Source organism: Lissotriton helveticus, chromosome 1_2 (assembly GCF_964261635.1).
Source record: "Lissotriton helveticus chromosome 1_2, aLisHel1.1, whole genome shotgun sequence".
Classification (NCBI taxonomy): Eukaryota; Metazoa; Chordata; class Amphibia; order Caudata; family Salamandridae; genus Lissotriton; species Lissotriton helveticus.
The window spans coordinates 333142378-333164356 of NC_136058.1; the positions used below are offsets into that span (position 1 = coordinate 333142378).

A 21979-nucleotide genomic window follows, 5' to 3' on the forward strand; every position below is an offset into this window, starting at 1 on the left:
AATAATTTTCTATCAAGTTTTTTTAATCCGTTTTGGAATTGCTATTATTTTAATTTCGACTTTATCACTGTTTTGGTACTGCATAAGTACTTTGCACATGTCCCCTTCCTGCCTTTGAACGTACAGGGAATGTGACAAATTAAAAATAAAATGTAAAGACATCTATATTGCGCCTTCACTTCAACAACCTTGATTGACCTTCTGAAATCCAGGATGGCATCTCTACTTCCAGCGCTTATTGGTTCCTTGCAGGCACTTTTAGGGCGTTAGTGCAGATGCCACGGTGGTTCTGCCCCGCCATGTTGCGGTGGAGGCTTGGGTAAGATCGAGGAGGATGCCGGTCGTTCAACCCCTTTATTGGATCCATAGCACCTGAGCAGAGTTAGCATCTCTGTGCTGAACGTCTGGAGTAAGGCGTGGGAGGAGGACGGGAAGGAATAGCCTAGGAGTAAAGGAGATTCCTGGATAATGATGAAGGTACTTGCAACACTGGAGAGAGCCAGCCACGAGGCGGTTGTATTTCGATTGCACATACCAAAATGTAAATGTCCTTCTAATGCCTAAGTTGAATCTCGCCACTAGAGGATGCTGGTCGTACACACAATGTATTATTCTCAGCGTGACGGCTGGTTTGCAGATGGAAACAAAGCAAAGGGTGAATTTCAACCTTTATTGTAATTCCTGGGTTGACTTCCGTGTCAGACTGAAGCACGCTCCTGCCAATGCAGCCAGCTCTGGGAGAGAAGTGTTTAAGAAGATAGAGGAAAACAACAGAAATCGGCCATTGTAGTGTGTCATCATGGGACATCTGTCAGAGCTTTGATCTGTTACAATTGTCCAGGGCTTTGCAACTAAATCTTTCTACTTTAATTAATAGTCAGGTTTTTTTACAATTGCATCTTCCATTCTGCTAATAACGATTCAGTGGCTTGTAAAAGAAAACTGTGGAAAGAAGACCCTTGTTGGCCCACTAAAAAAAAAAATCTCTATGGAAAGTCCCCTCCCAGTCCTTTAATACAGGGATTGCTGCCCAGATTGATGGTCGAAGATGAAGTTACGGGTGCGTAAATTTGGCAACAAAGCAAGATTAGTGTTCATATGTGGTAATCTGCATACGAACACTGTATACGTCACCTTGATTCTGAGGTCAACACGACTACAATGTTGCCCAATATCACTTATGAGTTCTCATCCAGTTCTAGCTTTATAGGCAAAAATACACTGAATGCTGGGATTTGTAGTTTCACGTTTAACATCGTAAGTATAGGTTAATAAATCGCAGCATGCAATGCAGGGCATCTGTCTGGCGTCACCAGCTCACATGTATCGGTCAAGACGATCCAGTGACACCAGTGTGATGACGTGTACGTCATGATGCATTAGCCATTTTTTTTAAATCTTGAACCAGTAAATTAAGCAACATAAAACATATAACTGCTCCTTCAAATGAGAGGGAAAAAATGCAACGAGAATATAACTGTTGAAGGGCCTGAGAGAAAAGAAAATGTCAGTGAGCGATGGGCGCAGCAGCGAGAAAAATGCAGGAGGTATGAGTGGAGTGTTTAAATAAATGTAAAAAACGGAAGAAAAAAAGGATAGAATGAAAGGACAGTGTGGGGGAAGCAACAGACGACTTTGGGGTGGGCGAGCAGGAATGTGAGTGGGAAGAAGGAACCAGGGGTGAGAGCAAGAAAGTACATGTACTTTTACGAGGGCTTGAAGCAGAAAAAAAAAAAAAAGATTCCCCAGGTGTGGAGATGTTACGGAATACAAGCCACCCAATCAAAATGCTGGTAAATAAGCCACGCTGTGGGTGAAGGACAAATAGATGAACAGGAAGGTAAGCCAGCGAAAAAAAATGCAGGCAAATGAGTTTGACTAGAAACCAAGAAAATGGTGAGCTGTGGTCTGATCCTCGAGCCCACTGTCAATATCGGTTTTGTCCGCAGCAATAGGTCATCGACAGCAGGCAGGTAAGGGGTCACAAGAGGACGGTAAACATTGCTTACATCTCCCCAGAATCAGGTCATATCAGTCAGACTACGTGCCAAGGCATTCTACCAACAGTTGCGGGCGGGAGCGAGCAAGGAAACATGGCCGCTGACTCAATATTAACAGAGGTTTGGTTTTTTACCAACCCTAACTCCCCGACATGTTTGTGCGGGATCTACTTCGCTCCAGCATCAATCAGAGCCAATGAATGAACCATCACAATACATGACGTTAGCTAGTCAGTGTACCTCAGTATGACGAGCAACTCTACAGACGAAACCAGGCATTTGTGTCCGCGGCCATGAATGAAATAATAGGCCACGGAGAAACGCGCAGAGCAACGAGAAGTCGACGGGCCCCGGCGCCATCTTGGGCGGAATGACAAAAACACGCCTTGCAGGAAAAAAAAAAGCAAACGCCCACCGCCGCAATGACAGCAACAAAGGGGCGGAGAGGGAAAAAATCGCCGGGAACGCCCACGAATCGCCTCTCAGAATGACGGACACCTCTCTCTTCCAATGGCTAGCCTCCATTTATGGAGCTAGCCAATGGAACAGAGAGGCGGAAAAAAGCCACACAGTGTAAGACATAAGATTTGGCTCTGCGCGAAAGTCTGCTGCGCAGCTTTCGGCGACGCGAAACCTAAAAAAGGAGTGTGTGGCATGCTTAACTGATATTTTATGAAATTCCATTTTTATTTGTCCCCCTTTGCTATTTACAGCGTCAGTTTCCGAAGAAAGTTCATTTGTAATTGCTAAATAAAAACAGTTTGAAACCTAGACTGAAATTTTTGCTGTGCAACCACACCTCTCCGTCAGAAAAGTAAACACCACATTATAAGTAAATAGTCCTCCTGGGAACAATCCCACCGGCAAACATGATAAAAAGAAGACTGCAAGACACTCTGTTATTTTTCCGCCATGATTTGCACACCCCACGGCAAATATATAAATGATGCTTAAAATATTTAAAAAACTATTTTTACCTTCATAATCCCTCTCTATCACCTTGTGACCACTGTACAGAGTTAATAGTGTTCCTACCCTCCCCTCTACTACTTTGTTTTCCCATACACCTTTGAAGTGCGTCACAAAATGGCTGACAACAGTGAACCGTTCCCACCCAATAAGGAGCAAACTTGCACTCGAAACACTTTAGCCAATAAAATATCCATGTTGTTCCGCAGAGGAGGAGGGAATGGCTGCCAACACTTCTACTTTTAATGCTTCACAGCCAATGAACATTAAGCTTGGAAAGGTCCCGCTTGGAACACGTTGCCCAATGAGATGTCCCTAATACTCCGTGGAGGGGGAAGGAATAGCTGACAACACTTCTACTTTCAATGGTTTACAGCCAATCAACATTAAGCTTGGGAAAGTCCTCCTTGGAACACGTCAGCCAATCAGATGTCCCGCCTACTCTGCAGAGGGGAAGTGAATGGCTGGCAACACTTCTACTTCCAATAGTTCGCAACTAAACAACATGAATCTCTGGAAGGTCCTCCTTACACCATGTGAGCCAATTAGATGTCCTTGCTACTCTGCGGAGGGGAAGTGAATGGCAGGAAAAACTTCTACTTTCAATGGTTTGCAGCCAATGAACATTAAGCTTGTTGTTTGAACACCTCAGCCAATTAAATGTTTTGTTCCACACACACATACAGAACACAGCCTCCACGTATTAATATTCTTATTTTTTAAGAAATTCCCCCGGGATAGAGAACACTCCCTACCACATATGAATAAATTTCCTGTAACAAAGTGACTCTATCCGTGATAACAGTGAATACTGATTATTAAATAAACATTATTCCGCATTATATAAAGGAAGGCTGCAATACGGCACATTGTTGTTTTCCCGATATAATTTCCACAGCCTACGACACTCCCCTTCCAACATGAGTGAAGCCCCGGGGCTGCGGGGACCCCCGCGGGCCCCTGCTATTATTTTTTAAGAAATGTCCCCAGGATAGAGAACACTCTGTAATGATCCTATCTCTATCAAGTGTTTTTATCAATATTCTCGTGCTTGTGAGATATAGTTCTTATTTAGAATGTTGATTGTGATTTGTGCCCTGCGAGGCAGTTGCCCTCTGATGCTTGCCCTCGCTGGTTGCCGCATGGCACTTGTGCGCAATAAATCTTAAATACTTCAACTTCTACTTGTGTCAGCAGTCACTTACTACAGAGTATTGTGGCGACGATGCACAGGTGCCAGAAGAACCCATGTGTGAATCCAGCGCAGATCGTGAAGAACTTGGAGTGAAGGGGAAGAGGTGAAGAGGTGAAGGGGTTCCTGACCTTCATATGACGGAGTCGAGGTGAACGAATTCCTTTTTTCATTCTTCAAGCAAGAAGGTACTCTTGTTGTCTTTCGACGTGACTAGCATAGTTAGCGGCACAAGCAGTAATTGGAAGCTCGTCATTGGGACAGTGCGCTGCTTAGCATGACTGACGTCAGTGAAACGCAGTCAGTTTCTCTGCGTATTTCACGTTTCAGCCATTTTATGACTGTCGGAAGGCTACAGTGCTTGCGTACGTTGCGACGTTGAGACGGCCATCTTAGAAAAAATTGAAACGCTTTTTTTTTCTTTTAAAGAGGTAACTTTATCGTCATACAGTCAGTTTTGACAGACGCTTATAGTTTTAAAATAGCTTGTCAAAGGTTCGAGTCCTGAGTCTGCAAGCACATCGTGACACTGATATATATATCTTTTTTTTCAAGACAAAACATTGTTAACAGAAGTAGCAGTTCTTCGAGTCTGTGTGTTTGGTAAAACAAACGGTAACGCAGCGAAGTCACCATACCTGACTTATTCTAATTCAGAGAGTAATACCGGAAGTTTATCTGAGACACTGATGAATATATGAAACAACCTTGGATTCATAGTGATACACACATTTCAAGGCATTGTGTGTCAAACATTGCGTGTCTAACGACAGTGACACGCACACTTGTTTTTGCGTGTCAAGTGACAGTGATAGGCACACTTAAAGAGGCTGTGCAGAGACACAGTGACACGCACATTTATTCATTGCGTGTCAGTCCTTGCGTGTCAAGTGACAGTGATACGCACACTTAAAGAAGTCGTGCAGAGACACAGTGACGCGCACACTTATTCATTGTGTGTCAGGCGAAAGTGTTTTGCACATTTATTGTTTCAGTCTTGCATTCTTTGCGTGTCAAGTGACAGTGATACGCACACTTAAAGAAGTCGTGCAGAGGCACAGTGACACGCACACTTATTCATTGCGTGTCAGGTTGAAGTGTACGTATTTTGCATAAGCTGCCTGTTGTTATTGTTTTTTTGATTTAAAAAAGTGCAATCTGTATCTCCACCACCACCTTTTCTGGAGTCTCCTGGTAACCCACCTATACCATGGAGGAATTGGTATGATGCGTTTGTGACATATATTGGTGCAATAGGTGCATTACGTTTCGGGGCTGAGCGTAGGAAATACCTTCTCCTTAATTCTCTAGGATTTGAGGGTAGGTCTGTGTTTAAACATCTTCCAGATTAAGTACGTGCAGAAAATGATGTGGAGCTCGATGAATATGATGAAGCTGTTAAGAAGTTAGAACTCCGTTTTGATATTCAACCCAGTATTGTTGTCTTTAGGCATAAATACTTCAAAAGGGAGCAAAGGTCTGGTGTAGATGTTGAAACATTTATTTCGGCTTTACATAAGCTGAGTGCAGACTGTCAGTTTGAAGGATTCAATGAGCAATTGATTCGTGATCAATATATTTGTAAATGTTTGGACAAAAACATTCAACAAAAACTGTTATCAATGGGTAATCCTACCCTTGAGGAAACAATACGCACAGCTAACAGTATAGAGCTTTCTAAAATTTCTGTAAAAGAACTTGACGAAAAGGTTGTGTCAAATGAGTCAGTAGCTGTTGTCAAATCAAAAGATGTCAAGAGTAACATTGCCCGCAAGCATAGAAAACAAACAATTCAAACAAAGTAATGTATGCTATCGTTGTGGGAATCTTCCACATTTCAAATCTGGTCGACCTTGTCCTGCAAAGAATGTTGTCTGTAGAATTTGTGGGAGAATGGGGCATTTTGCCAAAATATGTCAAAGTTGCAAACGTGTTTTTTCAGAAGTTAAACAGTCTTCTTCTCCTGTTGCGAATGTGTCTATCACATAGAGTAATGATCTTAATCTCAATAATATACAAGATAATTTAAAAGACAGTCCTGGAACTGTAATAGATCGAATAATAATGGGACATCAAAAAGCCAAATTCGCTATCTGGGGGTGAATATAGTTAATGACATTGACGCTATTGCCTCTTTAAACTTTAGTAAAGTCGCTGCAGAGTGCCGGAAACTTATGAGAGACTGGTCTCACCTTCCACTTTCCATTTTGGGTAAACTTAATTTGGTGAAGATGAGCATTTTACCGAAAGTTTCTTTTTTATTTAACACAATACCACTTTATTTTGATCCAAAATTAATTTCTAAACTACAGAGTGCGATTACCAGTTTTATATGGAATAATAAAAGTGCCAGAATCTCTTGGAAAAAAATTAGGCGTCGTAGGGAGAAAGGGGGGTTGGCTGGCCCAGACCTTCAAATATACGCATGGGCGTTTCAATTATCGCATATGCGTATGTTGTTTAAAACCCCTATATCTACAGGGATGGGCCCGCTCTTCTCTACTTTATTGGTTTGTGAAGGAGTTGATCACGCTAGTTTCTTGTTTAAGTTTGGTGATCCCAAATTTTTTAAAAAGATAAAATTGAAAGTTCTAAAAGGGTTTGTATCCACGTGGTATAAAATTAGGCAAGCGATTAAGATTGGCTATTATTCTGCAAAAGCTCCAATATGGAACTTACCCGATCCTCCCTTATGGACAATGGATGCCTTAAACAATTCACTATTAGAAGCAGATATCCATTGTTGGGACGACCTGTTTATGGACGGGTCTTTACTCCCATGGGATTATCTTAGCAATAAAGTAGGTCCCGGGTTGTCAAGATTTAAATATATCCAGATTTCCAGCTGGGCTCAGTCATATAAAGATCTGCCATTGAGACGTAACAAGCCTCCTATAGGCGGGCTTAGTGACTTGATCACTTGCTTATTGGACAGCCCAGTGGCAAAAAAAGAAATCTCACGCTGGTATAATAAAATCATAGATGAAATGGATGATAGCTTCCAGTTACCAACTACATTGTGGGCAGAATTAATGCCAGGCTTAGATGTGGAAGAGCTCTGGTCTGCCTCTTGCTCATTGTTATGGGAGTTAGTTAAACCTTCGTGGCTTCGTAGAAACCACCTTTTTACTATACATAGGGCATATTATTCTCCCTATAGGTTAACTAAATTTTCATCAACAGGTCCAGTTAAATGTCCGAGATGCGGGTTAATTGAAGCCACGGATACACACATGTTCCTAGAATGCCCAAATCTAACAGAATTTTGGGAAGCCATTAAGAATAAGCTATCGCAATCATTGGGTGAACATGTCATTATAGACCTGGTTCTTGTTATCTTTGGTCTAAGAAATAAAATTCGCAATTCAGCAACCAAATTGATATTCTATTCCATACTTGCCGCACGTAGGGAGATTTGCAGACATTGGAAAGATGCTCAACCACCAACAGTGCATGAATGGCGAACATCTCTTCTTCAAATCTCCAAACTTGACCTAGCCAGGACAGGAAACTTAAATAGTAGAGCGTTTTGGGCAATGCTTGGATAGTCGAGACCATACCTGGGTTTTTTTTTTTTTTTTTTTTCCCCCAGGTCCAATGATTAACGTGTGCACTGCCCATCCTGGCTATCAAGATTGATAGTCTTGGTACCAAAGTGGTCTCGATAAGTCGGGCACTATCAACTGAGATACTATCCTAAGCTGGTTTAAGATTGGTCTCCGTATAACGTGCTGAAAGGAACTGGCCTCGCTTCGTGCCCTACTATTTCCTTACCAGCTATAAGCTGAGTTGGCACAATACACGACTAGTCGGCCTATTGCTCTGTGGTGGTTTTCTCTTTGGTTTTGGTAGATTGGAGTCTCGCACACAAATGAGGATAAAAAAAAAAAAAAAAAAGATAATTTCAAAGACATGGTTGTGGTTGTAGGTGATTTGTCTGGTACTGTTGAAGAATGTGTGGATCCTTATGTTGACATTAACATTGGAGGGAAAATTGTAAATTTGTTAGTCGATTCTGGGGCAAGGATTACCATGCTTACCCAAGAATTGTTTGCTGAAATCTGGGGCACTCGTTCTTTGATGCCTCCGGATAGATCTTCTGTTTCTTATGAAGGGAGAAGGATTGAATTGGCTGTTTTTTTTTAAGATTCTTTGGAGTTCAGGGGAAGAGTAACTCATGGAAAAGTTTATGTGGCCATTAAAGGTTTGTCGATTCTAGGTTTTTATTATCAAGGTTTGTTCAAAATGGTATTGTCGCCAGGCACCAAAGATCAAGTTTCTGTGGTTGGGTCGGATGAATGTACAGTCAAATTATCAGAACACTACCCTTCTGTCTTTAGCTAAAAATCTGGGAAAATAAAAGGGTTTACTCATGTTATTAAGGTCAAGGATGATACCGTTCCTGTTAAACACAGATTGAGGAATGTACCTTTCGGTGTAAGAGATCAATTGGAGAAAGAACCTGACGATTTGTGTAAAAAAGGGATCATAGAACCCATAGAATCTTCATTGTGGTTGTCACCCTTAGTGGTCGCGAAGAAAAAAAATGCCGATCTTCGCGTTTGGGTTGACCTTCGTAGTTTAAATAAAAACATATGGGTTGATTCTCATCCCCTTCCAAAGATCGCTGACATGTGAAGTTTGATTCGTGGTTCTAAGTGGTTCTTCAAGTTAGATTTGGCTTCAGCATACCACCAAGTCGTACTCGATCCTTCTTCAAGACATCGTACAGCGTTCGTGTCACCTTTTGGTTCCTTCCAATATTGCCGTATGCCATTCGGGCTAGCCTCTGCGGCAGCCGTCTTTCAGAGGATTATGTCAGGCTTGCTCAAAGACATCAAAGGTGTAGTTGTCATTCAGGACGATGTGTTAATACATGGTGATTCCAGTGATTCACATGATGAAGCTCTCTTCCATGTACTTGAAATTATGCAAGGCAGCAGTGTTGTTCTGAAACAAGAGAAGTGTGTGTTCAAAGTGAAAAAGGTTGAATATTTAGGACATGTTTTGTCTGAGCAGGGTATTGAACCTAGACCTGCTCTTATCAAGGCCATTGTTGACAGTCCAGCTCCTATTGACAAAACAGGGCTTAAGTCATTCATAGGACTATATGATTTTTATGCTCGATTCGTACCAGACTATGCTTCGAGTGCTCAACCTCTTACCAACATGCTTAAGAAAAGTGTACCTTTCCTTTGGGACTCTAGTGCTCCAAAAACGTTTGAGTGGATTAAAACACAATTAGTTTGTCCCAAAGTTCTTAAACCTTTTGACTCTAGTGCTATCTGCACTATAACTGTGGATGCTAGTGGTCTGGGTTTAGGTGCTGTTCTTACCCAATCTGTTGGTGGTATCGAGGACACTTTAGGTTTTGCCTCAAGAGTGTTGCGGGGTACTGAACTAAGTTTTGCTGTTATTGAAAGGGAACTTTTGGCATGTTGGTTGGCTGTGAGGAAGTTCAACTCTTATGTCTTGGGTAGACATTTCCAGCTACGTACAGATCGCAGTCCTCTTGTCTCTATTTCGTCAGGCGAGAAACTGAAAGATCACACCCCGAGAATAGCTTGTTTGTCCATGAAACTGCTACAATACGATTTTGATGTTTCTTTTATTCCAGGAAATAAGAATGGAAGAGCTGATTATTTTTCAAGGTTTCCTGTTGATGATAGAAGCAAGTTGGATTTGGGGGATGAGGATGAGTGTTTTATTGCCAGTTTGGTTTTGGATGATATGTATGCTGTTTCTGAGAAGGAATGGAGGGAGGAACTTGCAAAGGACAATCTAATTTCTTGTGTTATAAAGCATGTTAAGCAGAGATGGCCTAAGGAGAAAAAATTTCCATTATTGTTACAGACATTTGTTAAGGTTTCTGTTGAACTCTGTGTCGAGGATGGGTTGCTAGTACATAGTGACAGATTAATCCCTCCTGATGTTCTTAGACTATGTTTAATGAAGGGAGCACATGAGGGTCATTTGGGAAAAACTCTCACAAAAAGGAGGCTACGAGAGTATTTTTGGTGGTCCCAAATGGATAAGGATGTCGATTCATCAGTAGGTGAATGTGTAGTTTGTTCAGGTGCAGAAAAAAGGTTTTATTGTCAGAACTCCTCCTTTGCAACCCATTGAGCTGCCTGAAGCACCTTGTCAGAAAATTGGCATTGACCTTGTTGAACCATTTAATGTTCTCCCAGCTTCTTCTAGGTTTGCCGTAGTGGCAATTGATTATTATTCGAAATGGCCGGAAGTTAGGTTTATCGGTGAACCTAATTCGAAGAATGTAATTGACTTTCTAAAAGACATATTTTTGCATGAGGGTTTTCCTTCCACCGTTGTCAGTGACAATGGTGTGCAGTTTGTGAGCCAAGAATTTGAGCAATTTTTGGAACAATGTGGTATTGGTCATTGTAAGAGTTCACTTTATCATCCACAAATGAATGGATTAGTTGAACGTATGAACCGTGTACTTATCAATTATGTACAGTGGGCTTTAGCGGGTAAATTCAATGTGCAAAATGCAGTCTGATCAAAGTTGTGGTTTTATCGCACCACACCCCACTCGTCTACCCAAGTTTCACTTTATGAGCTTTTGCGTGGGAGGAAACCTTGCTCTAAAATATGTCCTGGTTGGATGTCCAAGTGGGTAAAGATGGATTCTATTACTGATTTAGATGCTACAGTCCGAGAGAATGTCACTTTGGCACAGGCTAAACAAAAGTCTTATTTTGATCTAAGGAAAAAAACTATTTCTCATTCTTTGGCTGTTGGGGACATTGTGCGTGTGAAATTTCCAGTGCATAAAAAGAAAGGTTGTTGCAAATTTTCTGATCCCATGGTCATTGACAAGGTTCAAGGTAACGCTGTTAGAATGAACTACAAACAGTGGTGGAATGTATCTAGAATTGTTAGGAATTCTTGTGGTAAAACACAACAATGTAAGTCCAAAAATGAAGAGAAGATGACATTTCTTCTTCTCAAGCTCATTCTTCTACTGTCCTGCGTAGGAGCAATAGACAGCGTTTTGTTCCTGCCAGATTTCGTTACGTTTTCCTTTTGCATTTCATCAATGTTTTTTTTATGTTAGTTTTTTTTTCATTTTGTTTTTTTATTTATATAAGGAGGAGGATAATGTAATGATCCTATCTCTATCAAGTGTTTTTATCATTATTCTCGTGCTTGTGAGATCTAGTTCTTATTTGGAATGTTGATTGTGATTTTTGCCCTGCGGGCTCTGGTGCTTGCCCTCGCTGGTTGCTGCATGACACTTGTGTGCAATAAATCTTAACTGCTTCAACTTCTACTTATGTCAGCAGTCACTTACTACACACTCCCTACCACATATCAATACATTTCCTGTAACAAAGTGACTCTATCCATGATAACAGTGAACACTGCATATTAAGTAAACATTATTCCGCATTATATAAAGGAAGGCTGCAATGGCGCATTGTTGTTTTCCCGAGATAATTTCCACGGCCTACTGAACCCCCCTCCCAACATAAGTGAAGCCCCAGGACTGCGGGGGTCCCAGCGAGCCCCCGCGATTACTTTTTTAAGAAATACCCCCGAGACCTACCCACTCAGGGGCCTCATTAAAATAAAAGAAGGGAACCCACGACCCCAGCACGAATTGCGCCGATTTTTAAAAACATTTCAAATGCTCTATTTGGCCCTGCGGTCCTTCTGGGACCCCCTCAACAGGCCTAAGGGGTCAGGGAGTTTCTACCCTGCTCCCTTCTCTTGTTTTATATCTTTGTTTCTCAGTTTTCTGGTAACTCGCTTCTACTGAGCCACAAGATGGCTGCCAACACTTCCTGGTTTGGACTACTAGTAGCCAATCAAAGTGAAGTTCGCGCATGGGACATAGGCTCTGCCCAGATATCGAAACTTTTATTTTTCTAATTTCTCAGCAACTACTGAACGGATTTACACCATTTTAAAAAAGGTCGCTTTCTGATCCAAGCACTACCTTTTTGCCAAATTTGGGGTAATTCCATTCAGTAGTTTCGGCTGTAGCCTTGCACGAAGTTTCCTATGGGAAATTGATTTTTTGACTCTTATTTTTTGAATTTCTCAAAAACTACTGAATGGATTTACATCATTTTACAAAAAAGGTTGCTTTCTGATCCAAGCACTACCTTTCTGCCAAATTTGGTGTAATTCCGTTTAGCAGTTCGGGCTGTAGCTCGTCGCAAAATTTCCTATGGAAATTAACATTGAGAATAAGCGTTTTGGGACCCCCTTTTTTCTCAGCCCCCGCTTGACGAATGACCCCAAACTTTCAGGATAGGAGCTGACCCGGATAGACATTTTTTTGGGAGAATTTCAGGAAGATTTGTCAAATGACGCCAAAGTTATTAGCAAATCAAGGGAAGAGGTGTGGCATTGTGGCCAGGGCAACTGACACCGGACGCTGGGGCTCACGGTTCAATCACCGGCAGCAGGTCAGCCCAGCACCATGTGACAATAGCTCGCTTAATCTTCCCGACGGCCCCCAGCGCGAGATGCCTCCGGGTAGCTGTGCGCTTTACAAATACTGGATTTACATTTACATTTTAAAACTATAACTATCGGCTTTCAGTTGGTTATTTCTGTATTCTGTAATTAAAGTGAAACTAATGATTTGAGTTATTTGCCCACTATTACTTTGTGTAAAAATTGCTAAATAATGAAGTACCAAGAAGGAATGTGCCACTTTATGCTGCATAATTGTGCGCCGCAGCTCCGCCACCATGGATGCGCCGCATTTACAATGTGGCACACCATGGGGCAAAAATGGACAGATGTGTGACGCATCTGCACCCGTAAAGGCATCGCATTGCTGGAGTTGCGTCGCAAGCACGACGCAGCTAAGCAAAGCTCGGGGGTGCCCTATCTTTAAAATGCTGCTTCAATCCTTACGCCTGCTTCAAGCAGGCGCAGGGTTTTGACGCAGCATGGGCTTAAAAGTGACTGAGTGAAATCTTGTAGATTTCACTCAGCCACTTTAGGAGGCGTTCCTGCACCGGAAGCCTCCCCCCCCTGCGCCGGAACGCCTACATGTGGCGCAGGGCTTTACAATGTGACGCATCTCCGAGATGCGTGACATTGTACATACACCGCAGCATGGCGCTGGATTTGCGTCGCAGCTGCGTCACAAAAGTGACACAACGACGCCGTAAAAGAGGAGCAAGGGGCTTGTAAATTAGCCCCTATGTACGCAGACGCTAAACGGACATAGAGCAATGTTTCCGAAAAGTTTACGTTTTGAAGAAAATATAACACTGCTTCATTTCCTGTTTGTTTTGCAAATTTGATTTGGAACGGTAAATACTCTCTAAAACGTGCCCTTCTCTTGCCTCGCGCTCAGGTTCCTTCCTATCAGCTGTGAAATAATCGCGCATCTGTCAGAGCTGAGCTTTCTATCCTCTGATGGTTTATTACTCTACAGCGCCACCTGCTGCCCAGAAATCTAAATGTAAAAGACGGGCGCAAGAACTTTCACCTGGGGATATAGCTCAGTGGTAGAGCATTTGACTGCAGATCAAGAGGTCCCTGGTTCAAATCTGGGTGTCCCCTTCAACATTTTTTTGGTAATAAACTATATTTTTAATTATTTGTTGCAAAAGATGAGTTGAGGCAGGAAATAATTCAAATGTTGAGGCAGGAAATAATTCAAATGAAACTGGTCTCATTAAAGTAAAACATGTTTTTTCCTACTAACGAACATTTACCTTTAATTAGTGAATTTTTGAATGCAATTGTTGGTTTCATTTCTGTACCGTTTAATCAAGGTAATACGAAATATTAATGGAAATACAGGTGTGGGTTTTGAAACGTGTCCTGGCATTCTAGTAATTTCGCGGAACCAAATTAACTCCTCCAGACTTTAGGTTCACTCGTCTGAGATTCCCTACCCGCCCCCCCCCGCCGAGACGTGTCAACAACTGGTATAGCTTATACACGTCACCTTTTTGCCATGACATATTCTGCATATTCTTTGAAAAACAATTTGGTATCCGCAAAGCAGTTCTCATTTGGTTCAGATCTTACCTTAGCAAAGGCTTAAAAATCGGCATAAATGTCATTACCACCCCCCTATTCCGTCTTGTCTTGGATCCACTGAAAAATCGTATAGACTCTCTAAATATCGCATACCACCAGTATCTGACTGCCAAGCATATCTACAATATAAAGAAACTCCAGAATTAGATACATATGTCAACCAATGCGGGGGAAAAAATATCCATTACTGAAAATTGAAACTAATCCCAACACAAACGGAATCCTTCTGATCTTCCATAGTTCCAAAAAACATTTATAAATGTCCTGAGTGCTTACAAGTTTGGAACTTACTTTTAAAATTGTCACCAGTGCTGAATCGCTTGGGAATGCTGTAGAGTCTAGACGGCAAACTGAAATGGTAATGTCGACATGAAACACTCAAACAAGCATTTGCAATGCAATGAGAAATAACAATGCAGTGAAACACCGACTAACCATCTGTGCAGTGCAAACAACCCGTGAGCCACAGGACTGTTGAGAGACATCGAAATGTGTTTTTTATCATCACAGTTACTGTCAAGACATCACAAATGGGGGGTCGAGCAAACAGCTACTACTGGCTGAGAGTCAGCAGGCCCTAAACAGAGAGTCTCTCTCTCTCTCTCTCTCTCTCTCTCTCTCTCTCTCTCTCTCTCTCTATATATATATATATATATATATATATATATATTCACTGAAAAAACCATAGGTTATAGACCATATATAGTTAGGAATTAGCATTTACAAAACCTTGAAAATTCACTGAAAAAACCATAGGTTATAGACCATATATAGTTAGGAATTAGCATTTACAAAACCTTGAAAATTCACTGAAAAAACCATAGGTTATAGACCATATATCGTTAGGAATTAGCATTTAAAAAACCTTATTTTACTCACACAAAACCATTGAAATTCCATATATAGTTAGTTGCACTAACTATATATCGCGCACCCGCAATCCACTGCTGATGATGTCACATATTACATCATTCATGACATAGTCAGTGACATCACTGATGACATCACTGATGACATCTCAAATGACATCACTGATGACATCACTGATGACATCATCCAGTGATTATGTGTTTCTGTAAAGTTTAAATATGTTTTACATATTGAAGAATGAGTGGATGTATAAGTGTCTGAATGAAGGTTTTAGTAGGTGCGTGATTGACTGTATGAGTGAGTGATTAAATGCGTCTTACTGAATGCACGGGTTAGTGACTAAACTGTCTGAAAGTGTGCATCAGTATGTCTGTTGTTGTGCAAGCTGCTGCATGTGTTGATCAGTAGCTATATGAGTAACTATATGGGTTATTGATTGGTTGCACAAGTATTTGTATGGGAGACTGAGTGTGTGTATGGCTGGCTGGGAGGTGTGTGACTCTGTGCAGATCAATGTGTACTTGTATCAGTGATTGTATAAGAGAGTAAGTATGTGTTAGTATATGTTTCAAAAATGTAAGGTGTTCTGTGTTTAACTGTATAGATGAGAAAATGGAAGTGTGATTGATTCTTTTCAGGACTGACTAGGTGTGTGAGTAACTCCATGGATGAGTGGCAGAGTGTGAGTGTCTGTATAGGTGTATGAGTGCATATGATAGTGTTGTAAAGATGAGTGATTGTATGTATGAATGATTGTATGGGTGAATGAGTGAATGTGTGTGTAGACATAGGAATCAGTGAGTGCGTATGTAGTAACTAGTATTGGTGTGTCAATGGTTTCAAAAATTATACTCTGTATTTAACACTGGGTGTAACGGAGGTTATATTAGAGTGTGAGGAGATGCATTGTATTATCACATGAATGATATCATCAGTGATGTGATCATTGATGTCAAATGAGATGTCATCAGTGATGTCATCAGTGATGTCATTTGAGATGTCATCAGTGATGTCATCAGTGATGTCACTGACCATGTCATGAATTATGTAATATGTGACATCATCAGCAGTGGATTGCGGGTGCACGATATATAGTTAGTGCAACTAATTATATATGGAATTTCAATGGTTTTGTGTGAGTAAAATAAGGTTTTTTAAATGCTAATTCCTAACGATATATGGTCTATAACCTATGGTTTTTTCAGTGAATTTTCAAGGTTTTGTAAATGCTAATTCCTAACTATATATGGTCTATAACCTATGTTTTTTTCAGTGAATTTTCAAGGTTTTGTAAATGCTAATTCCTAACTATATATGGTCTATAACCTATGGTTTTTTCAGTGAATTTCAATGGTTTTTTAATAGCAAATATCATAAGCTGTCGAATGTCAAGTACGTGGTAAGTAAAAACATTTTCGTGTTTATGCACACTGATCTGCTTTGAATGCTGCCCCCCCCTCATTTCTATTAGGAGTACTCTCTCTTTGCAGATAGTGAAAGGTAGTTAACGCAGGCCTTTGCCCCCGTTGTAATACGTCGTGCCTGCTTCTCTCTCCATTTGATTGATTGTTATCCAAGCATTTACTGTTTTAGAATTGGTTCTCTTTGGTTCATTCTCTATTTACAAACAAACACAGAGTCGCAATACTCTGTTTAGTCTTTGCAGATAACGAAAAATCGTGTAAAAAAACAAAAGGAATCGAGCAAAATCAGTAGGCCACTAATGGGATCTCTTTTTGACCTCGCTAAAATAGAAACATTAGGAACAACCCCTCATGACAAATACGAAACTAGTGAGATGAACTAAACTCCACACCATGATGGCTGCAATACAGCTCGGCTCCGCCACCCACCCCGCCCAAAATAACGATAAAGAGCGGCTGCCATGATTGCTCGCGGAATGGCCACGACGGAGCTACGAAATGGTGGTGCTCTCATGCTAACCCCAGCTTCAGTCTGAAACATCCAGAAACACTGTAGACTACCAATTCGATCAGTTCCGGTAGCTCCCCAACGTAACCCGGTAGAGAAGAACTAGCCCTCCCCTCTTTGACTGATGGTTCTTGTTGCCTGTCCCTTCTGTTGTCATTTAACAGAACTATTTAGCCTGCTGAAAGGGGTTGTGTTCCGACCGCTGGTTGGTGGAGACATTTCGACTATATTCTGGACCTGCGTTGTCGCGTAATGCGTCATATGACGCGCCGCGTTAGCGCATCCGGAAGTGATCCGGGGCGCGACGCGCAGCGCGTAACGTAAGCATAACAGGTCATGTGACTTGTTAATAAAACTTTTCATTGGATCATTTTACTTTTCTTATTCTAATGATGAAAGGCTTGGTCTTATGACCTAAAAATTACGCTTTTTATTACTTCTGAACATTATTTTTTCTTAAACATATATGTTATAATGTTCCAGGCTAATGTACTTTCCCGGAAAATTTACAACTGTCCTGCAAGTAAAATATATTCTTTTTTCGAGAAAAAGGGCGTTTCTTCGTCCCATGACGGAGCCGTTGAGCAAAAGAGGGTCGACCTGCTGTCTTAGTTGCCGATACGCCTGAATATGAGATTCTTATCGATCACTTTATGTTGCAGGAGTAGAAAACACAACAGCCCTTTACCATTTATCTTTACTGCGTTCCTGCGTATTATACCTTTTAACCTTCATGTAATTCGTCTGCTTTATTTCACTTGCCTTTTACTGATTCTAAAACAGTGACTATTATTAAAAACTTTACCAATGTAAATACTACTACCATGTTTTCTTTTAAAAACCTTTATTGTGAAAATGTCAGTATACAAATATGGGCCTATAACCACGTGCGCCGGCCACGGAGCAAACTGTAATCGTATATGATGAGGAGACATTTACACTGTAGAGGAACGTAATGGGCGGGCCATTAGGTTGCAAGAACTAAGGTGTCTAACAGTTGCGGAATCGGTGGACGTACATTTTATAATTAAAATACGACAGGGCCAGTTACAATAAAATTATCTAGATATACATTTGCGGGCAAGTACCATGGGTGACGTTAATTCGAACTTTCAATAGTACAGTAATCAATAACACATCACAACTTAATATCAATAGAGATGTCGAAATATTCAATCTATTCTCGTCCCCGCCCGCCATGTGCTTCAAAACTGCATACGTATCTCGTGATATCAAGGTTGTACAACAAGTACACAACAAGGAGTTACGAGTCCCATTTATTCCGGCGCCATTTTGGGCGAGGACGGGCAGGTCCAGGATATAGTCAAAATGTCTCTACCAACCATCGACTATCATGTTGTTCATATGCTGTATTTATTAGAGTAACACTCATCTGTCCACATGAAATTAATTTGCCACAATCTAAACATGTCATTTTAATTTTTCCAAAGTTCTTCTAAATATTTGGGACCGTTTCCCTTGCCTCTGATGCTGTCAGGGCCACTTCTTTGATGAATGTACTGGCAGGTCGGGGGTTCTTCTCCAAATCTCTCTTTTATGCAGCACTATAATTAATCGGTGCCACCTCTCCATATGACGATGCATGGTATAGTTACCATAACTATATTTTTTTTCGGTTCCTCTGGAGAGTACATCGTGGCAGATGAAGCGTGTAACGTACCGGGCATTTACCTTTTTTTGCATGTAGAGGAAAGGAAAAAAAATTCAAGCGTCCGAGTTCTAAGGTGTCCCAGGGCCATTTTAGTGGACCAGGCCCAAATCCAAAGAACAGGCCGCCATTTTGAGAGTCCTGTTGCAGCCGCCTGTAGCTGTAGCATCAAGAGCGGCCGAAACTCAGCTGAATGGCAACTGAAACGGTAAAGGGGCGCCCCACTACAGCAGACGAGCCTCCACCTGGGAAGGCCCGTTCACGCCGCCTCCCCCCCCCTTCGGGCACCCCACGCCGTTATTCGGAGCAGTATTGTAGGATAGCCACACCAGTGCAGCAACTTGCTAGACACCACCTCGGTGGTAACCGAATCTCAGCGCCTTGTGGTGTCTTCTAGTCAGAAAATATTGTTGCGCTGCCTTTGGCCCCATTCGCACATCGGTCCGCTACTGACGCCACCTCACAGCCCAACGGGGCGCCCCACGACGACTATCAGCATTGTAGGATGGCCACACCAGTACGGCAACTTGCTAGACACCACCTCGGTGCCATCCGGATCTTGGCATCTCAGCGCCTTGTGGTGTCTTCTATTCAGAAAATATTGTTGCGCTGCCTTTGGCCCCATTCGCACATCGGTCCGCTACTGACGCCATCTCACAGGCCAACGGGGCGCCCCACGCCGACTTTTACTATTGTAGGATGGCCACACCAGTGCGGCAACTTACTAGACACCACCTCGGTGCCATCCGGATCTTGGCATCTCAGCGCCTTGTGGTGTCTTCTATTCAGAAAATATTGTTGCGCTGCCTTTGGCCCCATTCGCACATCGGTCCGCTACTGACGCCATCTCACAGGCCAACGGGGCGCCCCACGCCGAATTTCAGCATTGTAGGATGGCCACACCGGTACACAGACAAAATATCGATTTTTAAATATCGATATGCAAAAATATCGAAGTTTAAATATCGATATACAAAAATATCGAAGGTAAGTAATATCGACAGTCTAAATATCGATATTGGCATGATATCAGTAATATCGAAGTTGTAAATATCGATGTTAATAATATCGAAATTAATAACTTTGATGTTACTAATATCAATTTTTAAATAAATTTAGTGTATATTATATTGTATTTATTATGTTTTATTATTTATTTTTAATGTTATTTTATTAAATATTGTCTTTTACTACTGTAGCGGGTTGTGGGTTTATAGGGGAATAGGGTGGGAAGTAATTTAATTATGTTAAATTAATTATTAATTAGTAGGAATTATTAATTAATTAATTGAGAATTAATTTTTAATTATTTTTAATTAATTTATTAATAGATAAATATGTTCTGTAGCGGGTTATGGGTTTATAGGGGAATAGGGTGGGAAGTAATTTAATAATAATTAATTAATTGATATATGTTTGTACATATTTTAATTAATAATTAATTGGTAATTAAATAATATTAATTAATTTTGGGTACAGGGGTATTTTTAGGGTTCAGGGTCAGTTTTCAGTTCATGGGTACAGGGGTATTTTTAGGGTTCAGGGTCAGTTTTCAGTTCATGGGTAAAGGGGTATTTTTAGGGTTCAGGGTCAGTTTTCAGTTTTTGGGTAAAGGGGTATTTTTAGGGTTCAGGGTCAGTTTTCAGTTTTTGGGTAAAGGGGTATTTTTAGGGTTCTGGGTCAGTTTTCAGTTCATGGGTAAAGGGGTATTTTTAGGGTTCAGGGTCAGTTTTCAGTTTTTGGGTAAAGGTGTATTTTTAGGGTTTAGGGTCAGTTTTCAGTTTTTGGGTAAAGGGGTATTTTTAGGGTTCAGGGTCAGTTTTCAGTTCATGGGTACAGGGGTATTTTTAGGGTTCAGGGTCAGTTTTCAGTTCATGGGTAAAGGGGTATTTTTAGGGTTCAGGGTCAGTTTTCAGTTTTTGGGTAAAGGGGTATTTTTAGGGTTCAGGGTCAGTTTTCAGTTTTTGGGTAAAGGGGTATTTTTAGGGTTCTGGGCCAGTTTTCAGTTCATGGGTAAAGGGGTATTTTTAGGGTTCAGGGTCAGTTTTCAGTTTTTGGGTAAAGGTGTATTTTTAGGGTTTAGGGTCAGTTTTCAGTTTTTGGGTAAAGGGGTATTTTTAGGGTTCAGGGTCAGTTTTCAGTTTTTGGGTAAAGGGGTATTTTTAGGGTTATGGGTCAGTTTTCAGTTCATGGGTAAAGGGGTATTTTTAGGGTTCAGGGTCAGTTTTCAGTTTTTGGGTAAAGGGGTATTTTTAGGGTTCAGGGTCAGTTTTCAGTTCATGGGTGAAGGGGTATTTTTAGGGTTCAGGGTCAGTTTTGGGTTTTTGGGTAAAGGGGTATTTTTAGGGTTCAGGGTCAGTTTTGGGGTTTTGGGGTACAGTCGTACAGGGTAAAAATAAAATAAATTTAAATTAAATCAATTAAATGAAATTAAAAAATATAAAATTACATTAAATTATTACGTTTTTAATTTATTTTAAATGTATATGTATTAGTTTTAATTTTTTAATTATGTTTTAATATTTTTATTTAATATTTGTAACATTATATGTATTTTATAATTATTTTTACATTATTATTAATACATTTAAAAAAACGATATTTTTAATATCGATATTTTTGTACTACGATATTATTTTTTCGATATTTTTGTACTTACCTTGTTAGGGATAGGATTCCTATATTTTTGACTTCGATATTTTTGTTCCGATATTTTTGTATTTCGATATTTTTGATTTCGATATTTTGTCAGACATTCGGCCACACCAGTACGGCAACCTAGACACTACCTCGGTGCCATCCGGATCTTGGCATCTCAGCGCCTTGTGGTGTCTTCTATTCAGAAAATATTGTTGCGCTGCCTTTGGCCCCATTCGCACATTGGTCCGCTACTGACGCGATCTCACAGGCCAACGGGGCGCCCCACGCCGACTTTCAGCATTGTAGGATGGCCACACCAGTGCGGCAACTTACTAGACACCACCTCGGTGCCATCCGGATCTTGGCATCTCAGCGCCTAGTGGTGTCTTCTATTTGGAAAATATTGTTGCGCTGCCTTTGGCCCCATTCGCACATCGGTCCGCTACTGACGCCATCTCACAGGCCAACGGGGCGCACCACGCCGACTTTTACCATTGTAGGATGGCCACACCAGTGCGGCAACTTACTAGACACCACCTCGGTGCCATCCGGATCTTGGCATCTCAGCGCCTTGTGGTGTCTTCTATTCAGAAAATATTGTTGCGCTGCCTTTGGCCCCATTCGCACATCGGTCCGCTACTGACGCCATCTCACAGGCCAACGGGG

The 21979-nt window shown here is 41.2% G+C and overlaps 1 non-coding gene across 1 annotated transcript; it reads left to right on the top strand.

Annotated features, from left to right (window-relative positions):
* Window positions 1-13644: 13644 nt before the first annotated feature.
* TRNAC-GCA (transfer RNA cysteine (anticodon GCA)) lies at window positions 13645-13716 on the top strand. Its single transcript has one exon. It is a non-coding gene; the product is annotated as a tRNA-Cys (tRNA).
* Window positions 13717-21979: the final 8263 nt, after the last annotated feature.